The 16,803-nt window shown below is 47.9% G+C and overlaps 1 protein-coding gene and 1 long non-coding RNA gene across 4 annotated transcripts in view; one reads left to right on the top strand and one right to left on the bottom strand.

The window, feature by feature from the left end:
* Positions 1–1,623: 1,623 nt before the first annotated feature.
* Positions 1,624–3,332, bottom strand: LOC140503826 (uncharacterized). Its single transcript, XR_011966886.1, has 2 exons — positions 3,028–3,332; positions 1,624–2,381 (listed from the first exon to the last, which is right to left on the bottom strand). It is a non-coding gene; the product is annotated as an uncharacterized lncRNA (long non-coding RNA).
* Positions 3,333–4,487: 1,155 nt separating this feature from the next.
* ZNF541 (zinc finger protein 541) overlaps positions 4,488–16,803 on the top strand; it is a 29,405-nt gene continuing 17,089 nt past the window's right edge. For all 3 annotated transcript variants that reach the window (XM_072608143.1, XM_072608141.1, XM_072608140.1), the window contains exon 1: positions 4,488–5,072. The gene's annotated coding sequence lies outside the window, so the exon portion shown is untranslated. The remainder of the gene's footprint in view (positions 5,073–16,803) is intronic.

Below are 16,803 nucleotides of genomic sequence, written 5' to 3'. Positions count from 1 at the left end.
GATGGGCAATGGGGGTCTCCTAGAAGGACAAGTAAGCAAAGGCTTGGCCATTTTCTCTAAAGATTCCATCGTGGTAGATCTCTTGGAATCCTTTGCTAATGGTATCTGATAATAGACAATGCAGTAAAGGGGAGAAGTTTTGGGCCCTCTCAAACAAGGTTGAAATGTGGTCCTGTGATGGGTCTTGGTTCTTGATCTCTGTTTTCTTTTTCATTCTAGTTGAATGGATTAGAGGCTCTGTCCTTGGTTTTCTAAAAGTCAGGAGAACAAGCATGTGGCCAGGCAAGCATCTGTATTTTGTGGCCACCTCAGCATTGATGCCCCAAGGAGTGACATTTGAGACTCAGATTGGGGACACCTCAGACAAGGACTCATCCAGAAATTACGCTGCCTTTGAATGTGAACTCAGTGGGACCAATGCTACATAGCAACTGAACTATGTTTGAACCTATCCTCCCTAATGACCAAGGTGGGATAAGGAGAGTATGTTCCCTTGAGGTATTGGGGGAATTGTTTGTATTTTTGTTATAGTCCCTTTGAAGGAAATACCCCTGTGTAAAAAAACTAATTAATATCAAGTGGTTAAATGGAACTGATTCCTAACAGTAGGGGTGACAACACAACTAGTGAAGGTTTGAGTCGATGACAGTAGAGAAGAAACACCCTCCAACCCCTCAAGAAACCCCTAGACCCGTGAAGGGTATGATGAAGCTGGTCTATTTCTAGAAATGAGCCAGTGTCATATACTCACACACACACACATGCACGCACACGCACACACACACACACACACAAAATACATGTAATGGGGGATGGCCAATAGAGCCCTAGTCCTTCCAGTATGTACAATCTGCTCGGCTTGGGGCCAACGTGCAAGGAGGCTTGGGGATGTCCATCTAAATCAGACCTACTCTTCCAATCCAAGTCAAGAAGCCCTTCTTTAGGAAGCCTTCTTGGATTGCGATAGCTCACAATGATTGAGCCCTCCCCACCCTGAGTTCTTATAGCATCTAAGAGTTTATAACACTCCTTCGGCACTTAATTACACTATTTTTTTTTTATCTTTATTTCTATTGTTTCTTCTCTCATCATCTGCATTTCTCCACTGTCTCTGCTCCCCCTCCTCTGACAGCCACACAACTATAGACAGTTATCTTTTCCTATGTACACGCCTTCCTCCTTTTCCCCTATTCAAACACTTCCCATCCTTCATGTCCCAGCTCAAATGCTCCCTCCTCTATAACACTGTGAAGTGAGCTCTTTCTCCCCTGAATTCTTCCTGGAAATGGTCTTTACCTTTCTTGTGGCATATTATGGTTCTTTGTAGATTGTTTTATCTCCTTCCCAGACTTCTGAGTCTAAGTGATCATTTCTTAGTTATCTTTGTAACTTTCAGATTGACTAGCACAATGCCTGACCCATAGAAGGCACTTAACAAATATTTGTCAAGTATTTATGTATTGTCTTATCTCCCTAATTAGGCTGAGGGTTGGGCCTCTGTCTTATTTCATCTTTATATCCCCAACCTAGCCCCGCACTCTTGCACCCATTAGACATCCTGTAAATGTTAAACCAATGAATGCCTTATCTCCCTAGCCAGAAAGACTGTAAACTTTGCCAGGGTAGAGACTGACTTCATTTTTTATATTCCTAATTTAGCAGTACAGGACCTTGGTGGAGGTAGGTTAAAGACAGAGACCAGAGCGCCCTATCACCTGATAACTCCAAAGCATCTGCCCGTTGAATGCAAGACAAAACGACAGGGTTGATCTTCCTCGTTCAGTCTTGGGAAGACACGGGAGTTGGCTTAATACCTATGTTTCCATTTTCTCTTCATCTTCACCACTAAACATCTATTTCTGGCTGAACAGTGGGCAAGGAGGACCCTCTTCTTCTTTGAGAGGTCGGGCTCCACAAGGAACATCTTGCCAGCTTCTCAGGGCGGGGGTGTAGCCAAGATCTCTCAGTTAATAGGGAGGGCTCTCGTTCTTTCTGTCAGCCCCCCCCCTGACTCATTCATTCATTCCCAGAGCCTGCCACACGAGGCACAGCAGGGGAGATACAGATGGATGAGACAGCTCCTCTCCTGCCCCTCCAGCTTCCACGTTAGCACAGGAGATAAAACAGACACATAAATCCAAGACACAGCAAAATAAAAGAAGCGCTCTCTGGAAAGCAGGAAGATGTTACCTGAGAGATCCCAGCCGGGAAATCATCCCACCTTTTTCCTTACGTCATCCTTCTCCAGGCGACCTGCTCCATGCCCTCTCCAACGCGCTTTGCCCCTTCCTGCCCGTCTGCAGAAGCCGGAGGGCACTGCCCACCCTCCGTGACCCGGCTGGAGGATGTTTTGGGTTGTTTCGCTGAACTTGTTCTTCGTCCTGGGGCAGGAGAATGGGAAGGGCCGAGTTTGGGATGGAGGCCGGGCAACAGCGGCCTCAGTACAAACGGGGCTGGACGCGGCCTTGCCCTGCCCGGGTTGGCCCCCAACCCTCCCGTGGCACGCCGAGGTGACCCCGGGGCTACAGCGGCGACACGACCCAGGTGGGAGGCAAGGGTTTTATCCGAGGGGTGCTAGGGGGAGGTGGGCACACGAATGCCCCGCAGCACGTACCGGGCCTAGCTCCCCGGGGCTCTGAACCCCCCCTCTAACCATGCCACCCCCCCACTGCCCAGGTTAAAATGGCAATCTTGCAGGAGCCTAGCGGGAATTGGGGATCCCACCATCTTCAGCGCCAGCCCCCCTCCCCGGCGAGGAGGGAACCTGCGTCCTCGAGGCCGCCTGGGGCCTTCTAGGTCCTCGCGTGCGGCGAGGACTGAGCCCCTCGTACAGAACAAATCCTTTCATTGGGGGGTTTGTTGTGTGAAGTTTGGGTTCGGTCAAAGGGCAGCACTCGAGGCCCTAGGGGCCCTCATGTGGGCCCGCGCCGCAGGTCTGCCCACTCCCCACTGGGCGGTAGGCACAAGGGGCTGGGCGCTTGGCAGGGGCTCGGTCAGTGTTGGTTAATAGGAGGCCACCCTTCTCACTTGACAGATGGGGAAACTGAGGCCCGGCTGCCATGCTGGCGGAAGCAGCGGAGGCCCCACGTCTTCCACCGAAAGACTTCAAAGTCTTCCCGCCCCCTCCTCTCCAAGGCCCAGTCCCTCAGGGGGCTTCTGCTCTAGGCCGCGCCCCTCGTCCCCGGAGCCCCCACAAAATGGCGCCCAACGGTTTCTCCGCCCGCCCGTTGCCCCGCCCCCACCCCAGCAGGTGGGAGGCATGGGCCTGTCACGTGACCAGCGAGCTTTCCCTTTCCTCCGCCTAGGCAGGCGGCCCTGCCTCGTCCCGTAATTTTCCCTTCCCCCCCTCCTTCTCTGCTTTGCCTTACTGGGGAAGGCAGTGGGCCAGTTCACGTGACCACCCCCATAGCTACCCCCGCCTGCCGGCGACATGTCACGTGAGTCATTACTCTCAGCCTCGCCCCTCCGGCACGCGAGAGGGCGGCAGCGGGCGCCCGTCACGTGATCGCCCCGCCCCAGGCGAAGTTCAAACTCCTCCTTTTCCCCGCCCAGGCTCCACCCCCACGAAACTCCGCCCACCCCCTGCTGCGCGCGGGAATCCGGGTAGAAACCGAATGTGAAGAGTGGGCGAGGCGTGCGTGCGTGCGGCCTAGGAGGCAGAGGCCGACGCCTGGAGGCGACGCACTCGCGCGCGCGCCGCGCAGCACGCTCGCCTTCACGTAGCGCGCGCCTGGCCCGGGCGGGCCGGGCCGGGGAGGGAGGGAGGGAGGGAGGGAGGGAGCGAGGGGGGGGGGGTGTGTGCGCGCGCAGCTTGGAGGGAGAGAGAGGCAGGCGGGCGAGCGCCAGGCACGAAGCGCGAGGCGGGCGCGCGAGCCCCCGGGGGCGGGTAAAACCCGGTTGCTGCTGCTGCTCCTGCCCCCGCCCCCGCCCCCTCCCCCCTTCCCTCTCCCCCGACTTCTCCCCCCCCAGACCTCCTCAGACCCGCCCCCTCCCCCCCAACCTTCTCAGGCTGGCCCCCCTCCCTCAGGAGGCCCTACCCCCGCACCTGCACCCCCAGGCCTTGCAATCAGCGCCCCGCCCCCGCCTGCCCCCTCGGAGCACCCCCTCCCAGCAAAAAGCCCTTCCTCCCCTCCAGCCCCCTCCCCGAAACAAGCATCCCCTCCCCCACCCTCGGAGCACCCCTGCGGCCCCCTGCCGAGCATCCCCTCCCCACAAATGCCCCTTTTCCGTACCCCACCCCCTCCATTTAACACCCCTTCCTAGCAAATGCCCACTTGTCTCTGCCCGCCATTTAGCAAATGTCCCCCCCGCCAGACCGCTCTGGTGTAGCAACCCCCCCTGGCACCTGTCGGGCCCCAGCGGGCCCTCGTAGCAGATGCTGCCCCCCGCAGGCCCTGCCCACTTACCCTCCCCCCTCGCTCTCCCTTGAATCCTCCCCGTTGGCGCACTCTCAAGCCAAGCATTCTCACCCAGTCCTCCCGCGTAGCAACCACTCTCAGGACCCCAGCCTCTCAGCAAAATCCCTTTCTTGCTCTGATCTCCACCCCTTGCAATCGCCCTCTTCCCCTACCTCAGATCCCTCATTTTGAGCAAAAATCTTTTCTCCTGGAGGTTCCCCTCCAGGAAATCCCCATCTTTCCACCTCAGTCACTCCCATTTAACCTTTCCTAGCAAATAACCCTTTTCCCCACCCAGGTCACCCTCCCTCCCCAAGCAAAAATTCCATCTCTAGTCCCAATTACAATTCTTCCTCAATTAAGTCTCTCCTTCTGCAAAACCCGCTTCTGCTTCTCTTACCCTTCCCAGTGACAAAGCCTCCAAAACCCCAGTTGACTATCCCCCCAGCTGCCCCTTCCTAATCTTGACCCTCCCCTCCCCTTCCTTCCGCCACCCACTTTCAGGACCAGAGGGAAAAGCTGTTGAGCAGGGCAAAGAAATTGAATTTGTGTCTGAAATTGGCACCCAGCACACTGGAGGAAAGCCCCTGATGGTCGGCTTGTCTGCTTTCTGAGCCCCCTCCCAAGGGTGCCTAAAACTGACCCCCCCCCAAGAGCCTTGGCTTGGCTCTTCTGGTGAGTATCCTTCCTCATAGGATCATAGACTTGGAGCTGGAAAGCCCCTTAGAGGTCATTTCATCCAACCACCTCATTTTACAGAGGAGGAAACTGAGGCCCAGAGAGGTTTTTGTGGCTTTTTGAAGGTCACACAGAGAGTAAGTAGGTGACAGAAACAGGGTGCCATCACCTATTGGGAGCCACCTTGTTAGTGAGGCACCTTTCTTTAGACCAATCTGCATTTACCGGGTATATCCCACCAACAAATGTGAGCCCCTTGGGGGTGAGGGTTGTTGTCATCTCTTCAGTGCCTAGCACGAGGTCTTGCACATCCAGTCCATAGTAAATGCTCCCTGCGTCATGCAGATAAGACACCACCCTGTCGCCCAATCCTCTTCTCAACCGACCTCTTTTCCTGCTGGAGAATTTTCCTTTCAGTAAATCTGAATGGAGACGGGAGACTCAGGGAGTCCCCCAACTAGTGGGGTGCAAAAAAACAGAGAACAGTAATAGATAGCAGGGTGAGGGTCCTACCGAATGGATGTGGACTCCTAAGTACTGTGGGGAAAAAAAAGTGGTTTCTGATGCTGGAAAAGCAGGGACAGGAAGCCTAGTATTTACACCTTGAATAGCAGTTGACATGTATATAAGCTTCAGGGTTTGCAAATCATTTTACATAATGTTCTCCACCAGTCCTCACCATCAACCCCTAGAAGGTAGGTGCTTCTATTCCAGTTCTATGGATGAGGAAACAGGTTAAATGAGGTGTCCAAGGCCTTCACCTAGAAACAGTGAAGCAGAATTTGAACTCAGTTCTTCTTGACTCCAAGTTCAGTGTGCTATCCACTCTACTGTTACCCCATCTCTCTGGTTTAATTTTGGGGCTGCTTATCACCCCCAAAGGGCTGATTTATTCTTTCAATTTTAAAGTGGAAGAAAGAGACCGAAAGAGACAGCTAGTAAGTGACAAGAGCAGAATTGGTGCCCGGGTTTTGTGACTCCCCCAGTACCATGATTTGTCAAACTAAAGTTTTTCTTGGACAGATAGGTTAGCGTAGGTTAGGGTGTAATTCCTGGGTTTGCTGAGAAGCATTTAGTATTCCCTCCCATACCTTGGATACAATATAGATATGGAAAGATACAGATGGTTACTTTTACTCCTGCCCCCATTTATTTTTCCCAAGTGACTCCAGCCTGTTGTTTGCTCTCTTGCAATCGCTAAAACTAAGATTTTTTTGTGACCGGTGAAAAGAAATCATTCATTTAGGCAACTATTGTGTAACCTTCCAGGATCATTATGAGTTGTGATTATGTAGCAGTCCTTTAGTGCCTGTCATGCATAGAACTGGGGAAGATGGGACACTGAGCAAAGATGTGGCCCTTTGCCTTCCTGCCTGTCTAGGAAGGGAGGACGAGACATACGCACCCAGAAAACCAGCATTCGCAGTCACTCTTGCTGAGTGTGTCCAAGGGGAAGAACAAAGGAGCAGTGTTCCTGAGGAGGACTCTGGGAAGGCTTCCTGGAGGAAGGGGCTGGGTAGGGCTTTGTCAGGCTGAGGGGCAGGGAAGGAAGAACATCCCAAGCATGTGGCACGATGTGTGGGGTCAGGCCCGCAGGGACAGATGGCATGTTAGTATGGGATGAGCTCCACAAGGTGGTGCTAGAGGAGGCGGCGTGAGTCTTACCAGTCAGTGAATGTCAGGGTTAAGCCACAAAACCTCTCTGAGGGGTTTGGGGGAAGGACAGGCTGGTGGAAATAGGGGTTTATTTACAGTTGAATTTGGACTTGGTAGTCGCGCCGATGTGTTCCACCCTACAAGGAGGAGTAGAAAGAGTTTGGGGTTTGGGGTCAAGGGAGCCCTGGGTTCAAACCCCATGCTTGATACTTCACTTGGAGGAGCCTTAGTTTCCTCATCTATAACATGGAGATGGCAGTACGCAGGCTCATTATGAGGATCAGAAGATAACAGGATGTAAAGCTACAGAACAAAATGCTACAAAAATGTCAACTCATGTAATCAACATAATGTTATCCTGTCCCCTGGATCTTGGGGTTTATCATCCAGTCTGGTCCCCTCATTTTACTGTTGAGGAGATTGGAAATCAGAGGGAGGATGTGATGGTGACTGCTAGGGGCTGAAGGGTACAGAGCACTGGACTGGGAGTCAGAAATCCCCAAGTTCAAATCCAGCTTCGGACACTTACTAGCTGGGTGACCCTGGACAAGGCACTGAGAATCTTTGCCTCAGTTTCCTCACCTGTAGTAAGGAGATTTTAGGGTTGTGAAGATCATATGGAATAATATTTGTAAAGCACTTTGCAAACATTCTGGCCCCAAATAAATGCTAGTGATGATGTTGGGGATGTAGCACTAGGTATTATGGAGCCTGGACCCTCCCACTCAGTGGCTTTTCCATTTCGCTACATTGCTTTCTCTCTCTTAAAACCACTGGAACAGCATTTAAGGGTACTGAGACCTATAAAAGAATATATGCTCAAGCCCCAGTGAGGAGATAGAGAACTGCCCTCCATTCCTTTGCAGACAGGAAGCCCCCCCACCTCACAGAACACTTTTCAAATTTTTTTTTAATATATTCATTGGTTATATTGATTTTTTTCCCTCAACTTTTAATTTATTTTATTAAAAATAGAAAGCAACTTTGTTAAGTGGGATGGCTCTCTAGGAAGAGGGACATTTTAGGTGATCTAAAAGTAAAAGCTATTAATACAAATTTATTTTAAAAAAGGGGGGGGGGAGTCTGTACTTAGGACTTTCCCTTGGCTGTTCCGCACTTCATTGTCCAGTCAGTCAGCATTACTGAGCACCCGCTGTGAGTAGGTCCTTGTGCTGGATGTTAGGGACAAAGACCAAACCTTCAAAGAGCTTACCTTCCCTGTGAGATTCTACATATACTTGGAGAAGTAAATTGAGATGGGCAGACTCTGGAAAGCACACTAGCAGCCCATTTAGGCCAGTGACTGGCACATGAGCCAAGCCTTCAAAAACCCCCCAGATGCTAAGAAACAGATATCTGGAAAGAGTGTGGATGAGGTGTGGAGAGAGATGGACTCGGAAGGCTGAGTTCCAGCAAAGCAAGTGACCCAGTTTGGCCAGAGTTAAGGAAGGACCTGAAGAGGGACAGTTTGTGAAATATGTTTAGAAAGATGAGCTGCAGTCAACCTATAAGGGCTTGCATTTTATCCCACAGGTGATAGGGAGCCATAGGAAATGCTTGAGCAGGGGAGTGACCTGGTCAGATGTGTGCTTCAGAAACATTGTTTTGGCATCAATTTGGAAGGTAGATTAGATACAGAGGCAGGGAGATGAATGAGAGAAGGCGACTGCGGTCCCGGTGAGAGGTCAGGAAGGCCTGTGTTAGGGTGTTGGCCGTGAGTCTAGAGAGAAGGGGGTGAATCCTCGAGCTGCAAGGGGGTGAGGGCAGGAAGAACGATTCTGAGGCTAATGCCTGGGCCGCTGGAGTGAAGGGGATCCCCCCAGAGAGGAAGAGGCTGAGCTTGAGAGGGGCAGGCGTAGGGCAGGCAGGCAGGCGCTGCTGATGGAGGCCTTGGGTGCTCAGGAGACCGTGGTGGCTGACAAGGTTGCCAGCCCCCAAGGCTGAAACTTTTGTTATTCATTCATTTTTCAGTCCTCTCTGAATCTTTGGGACCCTGTTTTGGGCAGTGTCTGGGGAGAGACACTGGAATGGTTTGTGTTTCCTTCTCCAGGTCATTTTACAGATGAGGAAACTGAGGCAAACAGGGTGAAGTGACTTGTGCAGGGGCATATACCTGATTAGTGTCTGAGGCCCAATTTCAACTCAGAAGGATGTTTTCCTGGCTAGGCCCAGCACTGTGTGCCCTATGGCGCCACCTAGTGGCAAAGACTAAGGCGAGGGTACCTTGATCTGAGCCCTTGTTTCAGCCTCCAGTTTTCTCTTCCACTTCTGACTTTCCCCACCTTGGTTTTGGTGTATCCTGGATCAGCGAAAGAAATTAAATGGGAATTTGGGGGGTGTTTGGCAGAAGCCGCAGAGTACTCCTAAAGGCCAGCACACGATTCAGACATAACTTGTGACCAAATACTTAAACCCAAATTTTACAATGAGATTCTGTAAACACCATAAAATAAAACGTTTTGACTTCTCTGGTATGAAGGGAGGGCCAAAAAGTTTACGCTGATCATGGGGTGTCACGCCCTTAATGTCCTCAATGTGGAAGGGATAACTATTTCTTTTTTTAAAATACATTTTTATTGCTGTCTTTTGCTTTTTACATCATCATAATTTTCCCCAGTATCCTTCCTCTCCCCCTCCTATATATTTATCCCATGTAACAAATAGTACTTTTTTAAGACGATAGAGGAGAATAATCCACACAAAGGATGTGTACATTGAAAAAGTCTGAAGACTTGTGCACTCAGGCCTCCTTGAAGGGTTGGAGTGGGATCATCTTCTAACTCCTCCTTCAGTCCTGTTTGAGGTTTAGAATTCTGCAGCGTGAACGTTGGAGTTCTGGGATGAGTGTGGGGGGCCTTTCCCTTGCCATCACTGTAATTGTTTGTATTCTCTTGTTCATTTCTGTTGTTATTTTGACTCTGTTTGCTTCCAGGCTCTTTGTTCATCACATCTCTTAGAACATGCTTGTATTCCACTGCATTTGTGGACCGTAATTTGTTAGGCATTACCCAGTCAATGGACATAGCTTTAGTGTTTCAGACTATTTCCTTTAGCTATAAAGAAGAGATGGGAGTAAGTCCAGTTTTGGGGTTGGATCTGTGCCCCGGCCATGGCCTCCAGACACTTTGCTGTTATAAGCTAGCTAATTTATTTTCCTTAGAGCTCCGGAAGTGTTGTCAGGCAGTTGAGTTGATGAGGGGTAAGAGTGGGGTGGAGGGGCTTCCATTAATTAAGTAGAGAAGATGGGAAGAAATAGGATTTCTTTCTTCTTTGTACATTAGAAAAAAATTAAAGACACTAGTGTGATTAAAAAGAACTTTAAAGTTGGCAGTGAATATCAGGTAAGTCTTAGGAAACCAATTCAGACAAGCTTCTAAAGACCTGTGTGCTATGGTAATGATTCAACTGTTTGAAATTGCATTTAGAGTTATAGAGATGTATACTTATATACTTGTCCATTCAAAGCTGAACGTGTCCTAGAGACAGAACCACAAAGGAGGAGGACATGGGTCTAAATTTTAGGTGAAGTTTTACTGATGTGTTTCGGTTTTTACTGTTATGTTCTGAATAGGCCCTTCACTGTTCCATGCCCTGTGAATCTTTCCTCCTAACAAAGGCAAAAACCCCAAACAAACCAGAAACACAGCAGTGCAGCTGAACTACGGCATCCCAGCCCTGGAGAACTGGGAGGGAGCCGGGCAGCCAGCCCATCCGTGGAAGGAATCACAGACCTGAGGAGGGCTAGAGGCCAGGACAGAGGGCCCCCGCTGCCTCTGGAGGCAGCCATTCTACCTGGGAGGGGCTGGTGATTGGGAAGTTTATCCCCACATCAAACCTCCTTGGACTTCTCTTCCATCTGTTTGTTCACCTGATTTTGCCTTTTGAGGCCAAAGCACAAGTCTGATCCCTTTTTCATGTGATTTGACTACAGCTTTTTCTATTCTGTCTGAGACTCCTCTAGGTTAAATATGCCGGGTTCTTTTAACCAATCCTCACATGATAAACACATGCACCCTGGGAGTTGCAGCACTCTCCAGACCACTGGTCCTGCTTCCAGATCAGACTTCAGAGTCATCATCTTGAGAGGCAGCTCCCCCATTGCTTCTACTATCAGAGGGCAAGGCAGCTGAAGGAGGGACGGGAGGAAGTATGTGCTGGGCAAATCTGACTGCCACACTCTCACCCTCGTACTCTGAGCCCAAGACTCTTTGAGATGGGCCAGCTTTCAGCTCAGGGCCTCTGCCATCACCCGGGGAAGCATTCCCTGTGGAGATGCAGCCTGGCCACTGCCCTGAAGACCCAGAAAAGAGAGGTCTTGTCACCCAAGTCCTTGGTCCTGCTAAATGGATCGGCTTCAGAAAATGATAGGATTTTCTCAGTGAGTATGCCATTCAAGAAGAGGCAGGACCATCTGCTTTGTCACTGTACCTAAGGGACCTTTCCATCTGACTCACTCCTGAATCCTTCTGTGTGTGATGTCTCTCCATTAGAATGTGAGTTCCTGGGGGCAGCAGCTGCTTACTTTTCTATTTGTATTTGTAGCTTTTAGCATTGTGAGCCTTTAATAAATGCTTCATTCATTCGTGACATGGACTCTATTGTCCCGGTTTGCCTTTTCTCTGGACTCTCTCCAGCCCTTTTTAAATTGTGTTGTCCAGAAGTGAAAACAGTGCGCCTGATGAGGTCTGGTGAGGGTAGAGGAGAATGAGATGATTAATTCCTCATTCCTGGAAGCTGTACCAGTCAACATATCAGTGGCGTCTGACAGCATATGTATGCCACATTCCAAACCTGGAGACCCTTCTGACCACTTCATCTGGAGGAGGTAGGAGCATTGCCTTATCTTTCCTCTGGGGCCAAGCTTGGTCATCATTACTGCATACGTTCGGCTTAGTCTTACTGTTCTTTCTGTTCACATTGTTATCTTCATGTGTATGGATCTCCTGGTTCTGTTTACATCAAGTAACACAGTGGATAGCGCCCTGGGCCTGGACTCATGAAGACCTGCATTTAAATCCAGCCTTAGATGCTCATTTGTGTCCCCCTGGGCAAGTCACTTAACCTCTGTTTGCCTCAGTTTCCTCAGCTGTAAAATGAGTAGGATAATAGCATCTACCTCACAGGACTGTTGTGAAGATCAAAGGAGATAATCTGTAAAAGTATTTAGCACAATGCCTGGTAGATGCCATATAAATGCTTATTCCCTTCCCCAGGAATGCCTGGATTAGAGCCACCAGAATTGAGTTTATTTCACTTTATATATTTTAAAAAACATTTTATTAAGACCCTGGACTAGTGATACAAAGAGGAAACAAAGCAGGATTCTTGCCTTCAAGGTGCTTGCAGGCTAGGAGGAGGGATGAGATGAGTATACACACAACCATCAAACAAGTTAGAAGCATATGTCTGAGAAATGTAGAACCTTGCCTTGGTGTACAGTGCCGGGTGGAGAGATCAGAAGAATCTTCATGAAGACAGGTAGCATCTGAGGCCTTTGGAGCAAGGGAAGGATTCCAGAAGGTTTGCAGATGGAAGCCACGCTAGGGAACAGGATGAAGAGAACTTTGCATGGTCCTGCAAGAATAATGAACTCAGACTAGTAATGAATGGTAAGGACAAAAAAAAAAGTTTTGAAAGCTCCTTTGGGACAGGGGAGGATCAAAAAAGTTATAAGACTGACACTCTGGGGTGGATGGGGTGGTGACCAGGAGTCAGAACTACTCCCTCTTTGGTTCTGTCTTCTCTGACAGAGAAGGATCTTAGAAAGGAGTCCAGGCCTCAGAACACAGCATGGTCAGTATGGGGAAGACACATTGCAAACCTTCGTACTCTATCCAGATATAAGTTACTAAAGGCTAAAACCAAGAATGGCTAATAATTGGAGCCCATAATGGATAGGGAGATATTAAAACACATCTCAGTGTCCTTTATGAGTTCCTGTTACCAGGCTCTGCAACCTAGGGGGAAGACAAAGTGGGGACAATGAAGTAGGAGAGGAGGATTAAATGGACTGATTTTCAAAGAAAAAGTGGAAGAGTCTGCAAACCATGGGCCAAGGTTTCTCAAGGAATTCTAGGACATCTTATTAAAGGGAAGATTAGTGAATGTGTAGAAGGGAGAGCAGTGATACAGAAGACTGGCTTATGTCAGAATAACCTCATTTTCCTTGATAATGTCTCAGAACTAGTAGATGAGGGGAATGTTGTAGATATTGTTTAGCCAGACGTTAGCAAAGCCTTTGGCAAAGTCCCTACTGCCATCCTTGTGGAGAAGAAGGACGAGATGACTGGATGATAGAACAGTGAAGTGGAGCCCACTGTCTGAGTGACTGTGATGGGTCAGTGTCAACCTGAAAGGAAGTCTCTAGTAGAGTAGTGCCCCAGGGATCTGTGTTTGCCCTCATGTTATTTGTCATTTTTTAAATTGAGGCTTAGTTGGAATATTTATTAAATCTGCCAATAACACATGCCAGGTGGCAGAATCCAAAATGATGTTGCCACACACAGATTTTGGGCTGAGTGGAATAAGACGGAATCAATCAGGATAAATATAAAGTTTTATACTTGGGTTTTAAAAAATCAACTTCATGATCATAAGATTGCCATGACTATATAGAACAATTCATGGCCCACGTGAATGGTAAACCTTAATAAAAGTCAAGAGTGCGATAACTGTATTAATAGAGGAATAAAGTTTACAATGAGGATGTTCCTGTCCCACCGTACTCCAACCTGATCAGCTACAACTTCAGTATTGTGTTCTGGGTAGAGCACTACATTTTAGGGAAGGCACTGATAAGTGAGGAAATGTCTACATTTCCTTCCTTGATGAAGGGCATCAAGGTCCTGCTGTGTCCTGGAGGACTTTAGCCTGCAGAAGGCAAGGCTTAGGACCTGAGAGCTATCACCACTTATTTATTAGAACCAGAAGGATTCCAATCTCTCTAATGTGTGTGTGTGTGTGTGTGTATACACATAGACGTAATTAATTATTAATACATATAACTTGTCTGGTATTTGTGTATGTACCCATCTCATCCCTCCTAGCCTGTAAGCACCTTGAAGACAAGAATCCTGCGTTGTTTCCTCTTTGTGTCACTAGTGCATGGTCCTACATGTGACAGGGGTTTAATAAATTTTTTTAATATATTAAATGAAATAAACAATCCTGGTGGCTCTAATCCAGGAATGATTAGGGGAAGGGAATATCAGAAAAAAGGTTTAGATTTGTTTAGAAAGTGAGTGAAAGTGAAGCAAATTTAGGCTTGATACAGGGATTGGTTTCCTAACAATTAGAGTTATTCTGAAAGTGGACTGCACCCCCTCCCAAGAAGTCTTCCAGCAAAGGCTTGATACATACTTGCTGGGAATGTTGCAGAGGGGATTTTAGGTTGGGCATGGGTAAGAACCTATGACTTAGATGGCCTCAAGGGCCCTCCCAACTCTGATTCTGTGATTCTGAGCTTATTGGCCTGGGCAGTATGGTGCAGTAGGCACTCGACTGACACCAGAGACCTGAGAATTTCAAAAGCCAGTCATTCCCAGCCAACCTCCTTCCCCGATTCTCATAGGAAATTAATTATACCCTCATTTTCAAAAATCTACTTTGAAAGGCTAAGTAGTCCAACTGACAAGAGGAGTCTTCTAAACTGCAGGATGGTCAATGAGCCTACTATTTCAAGGGAGAGTGTCTCTGTGTGTGTGTGTTGGGAGCGGTTCACTTCAGACCAACACAGACCTCAATCTTCTGAGCCTCATTCTGTCTCTCTCCTTTGGGGGCCTTCACTTATCAGGAAATTGTTTTCTGTTTTTTGGGACATCTTCTCCCTTCCATTCCTTCCCCATCAATATTTTATCCTTAATTGATTGCATGCTCTCTCCACTGGTATAAATTGTAGGCCCTCTTTACCTTCTAATTCTATGAAATCCTTAGCCTTGTACTTCTGTGAGTCCTCTCTAGAAGAGCCAATCAATATGCTAGAAGCCTTGTTATGGCTATTTTATTACTTCAGGGATGCCAAGGTGTGATTATTTATAATGCTGTTTCCTGATCATACCTGGTCAGCTTTCCCATCGTCATTAGTAACATGGTAGTGCCTCGTCACCTACACTGAAGGGTTTTCCTTTGCCATATGGGCTACCTGCAAGTTTGCTGAGTGAGATGAAAGATCTTCAGAGACCAATGTTCCCTGCCTGTCTGCTTTGTAATATCATCAGGAGAATATTGATGATGAAGATAGGTTTTGGGGATCGTTGAAGAGTTGCTGTAATTTTCCAAATTTGACAGCATTACAGGCGTGTATACATATATGTAGGAGTTATATTTTTGAATATTTTTTATCTCCTGTTCTTACTTTAGAAAAATAGTTGAGTGGGACTCTTTTCTTTCTTGATGAAGAATCTGAGTATACCAGTTTCTCTTCCCTGTCCTCAAGGTGCATGTCAGGGGCCGCCTCCTCTGGGAAGTGGCTGTACTTGTCAGACTGTCTTGTGTTTGCTCATGAGTTTACTTGTTGAGTCCTCCAGGACAATGGACAAGCTTTGAAGGCAGGGACTGTCTTGCCATGTTTGTTTTGTATTCCCAGTGCCTCATCCTTAGTGGGTGTATCATAAATGCTTGTTTATTGAAATGTATTTGATTGCTATGTGTCTGTAAGCCTTTATTGATTTCTTTTTCTCCTGTCTATCATTGACCCTTGATGGAAAAAAGAGCCCTCACTCTTGACTTGGGCCATCAAGTGGTTTTAGGAAGATAAGAAAATGGAACATGGTGGGAATGTGATTGAGTGATGACAGTGTGCCATTAAAATGGAAGAAGAGGCCTTTGTACCCTGAAGATAGGGGGATGGTCTCATTTTTCCTTACTTTGGGAAGCAAGAAAGCTGGTTTGACTGATATCTGTGTGTGACCTTAAGTAAGAAGCCTGATCCAATGGAAAGTGTGCCAGGCCCAGGGTTGGGAGACCTGCCATGAACTGCTTCTTGGACCTCAGGCATAGATAGAGCCCCTTCTCCATAGAATTAGGGGAACTGAACTAGACCATCTTTCTCTAAGACCTCTTCTACCTGTAATGTTTTGTGAAACTCACTTGTCTTTTTTTCTCTATTTAGTAGTATTTTATTTTTTCCAATTACATGCAAAGATAGTTTTCAACATTTTCTTTTCTAACATTTTGAGTTCCACATTTTTTCTCCCTCCTTCTCACCCCTCCCCAAGACAGCAAGCAATCTGATATAGGCTATACATGTACAATTGTATTAAACATATTTCCACATTAGTTATGTTGTGAAAGAAGTGTCAGAACAAAACGGGAAAACCACGAGAAAGGAAAAAAAAAGAGAAAATAGTATGCTTCGCTCTGCATTGGGACTCCATAGTTCTTTCTCTGGATGTGGACAGCATTTTCCATCGTGGAGACTCAGTTTTCTTATCTGTGAATGCAAGACCTGTGTGTAGGCAACGGGCTGGACCTCATCCTTTCATTTAATCATGTACCAAAGAGGTTCTTCAGGGAAGCAAAGATAAATGGGACCCAGACCCTGTTTTTCAGGGTCTTCTAATGTAATCTAGTAGAAGAAAAGATGTGCACAAACAGCTGGAGCACCATGGAGATAAGGGAGGGAATGAGTATTTATTAAGTACTTATTATTTGTCAGGCACTCTGCTAACAGCTTCACAAACAAGAGAGGTCCAGGCAAAATACTATGAGACGTTGGGGAAGAGGAGGATTGCTGTCATTTCCTCTTTCCTGGGGGAGAGATTGAAGTGAAGGAAAGAAGGGATTTGTGCAGCTGGAGATACTGGGCATGAGCCAGCTGCCTGGTGAAGGAGAGAGGGTAGGATGAGACAGGGCTGTTATGGAGTAGTTTAATTTAATGAGGTAAAGTGCATGGTGGGGTTGGGGGGGCCGAAATTGGAATAAAAATTCAGGAGAGCTTAGAGAGGAAGCAATGACAGGACTCCCTCATGGATGGGATTTGTGGGATGAGTGAAAAATGACTCCAAGGTGGATGATAGTGCTGTTAACACAAGCCAGTTGATGCTTTGTGGGGTTTCTTATAGTTTTGTCTGCC

Source organism: Notamacropus eugenii, chromosome 5, assembly GCF_028372415.1.
Source record: "Notamacropus eugenii isolate mMacEug1 chromosome 5, mMacEug1.pri_v2, whole genome shotgun sequence".
In the NCBI taxonomy this organism is placed as follows: domain Eukaryota; kingdom Metazoa; phylum Chordata; class Mammalia; order Diprotodontia; family Macropodidae; genus Notamacropus; species Notamacropus eugenii.
The sequence above is the reverse complement of the archived record's forward strand: the minus strand, read 5'-3'. Positions and strand labels throughout refer to the sequence as shown.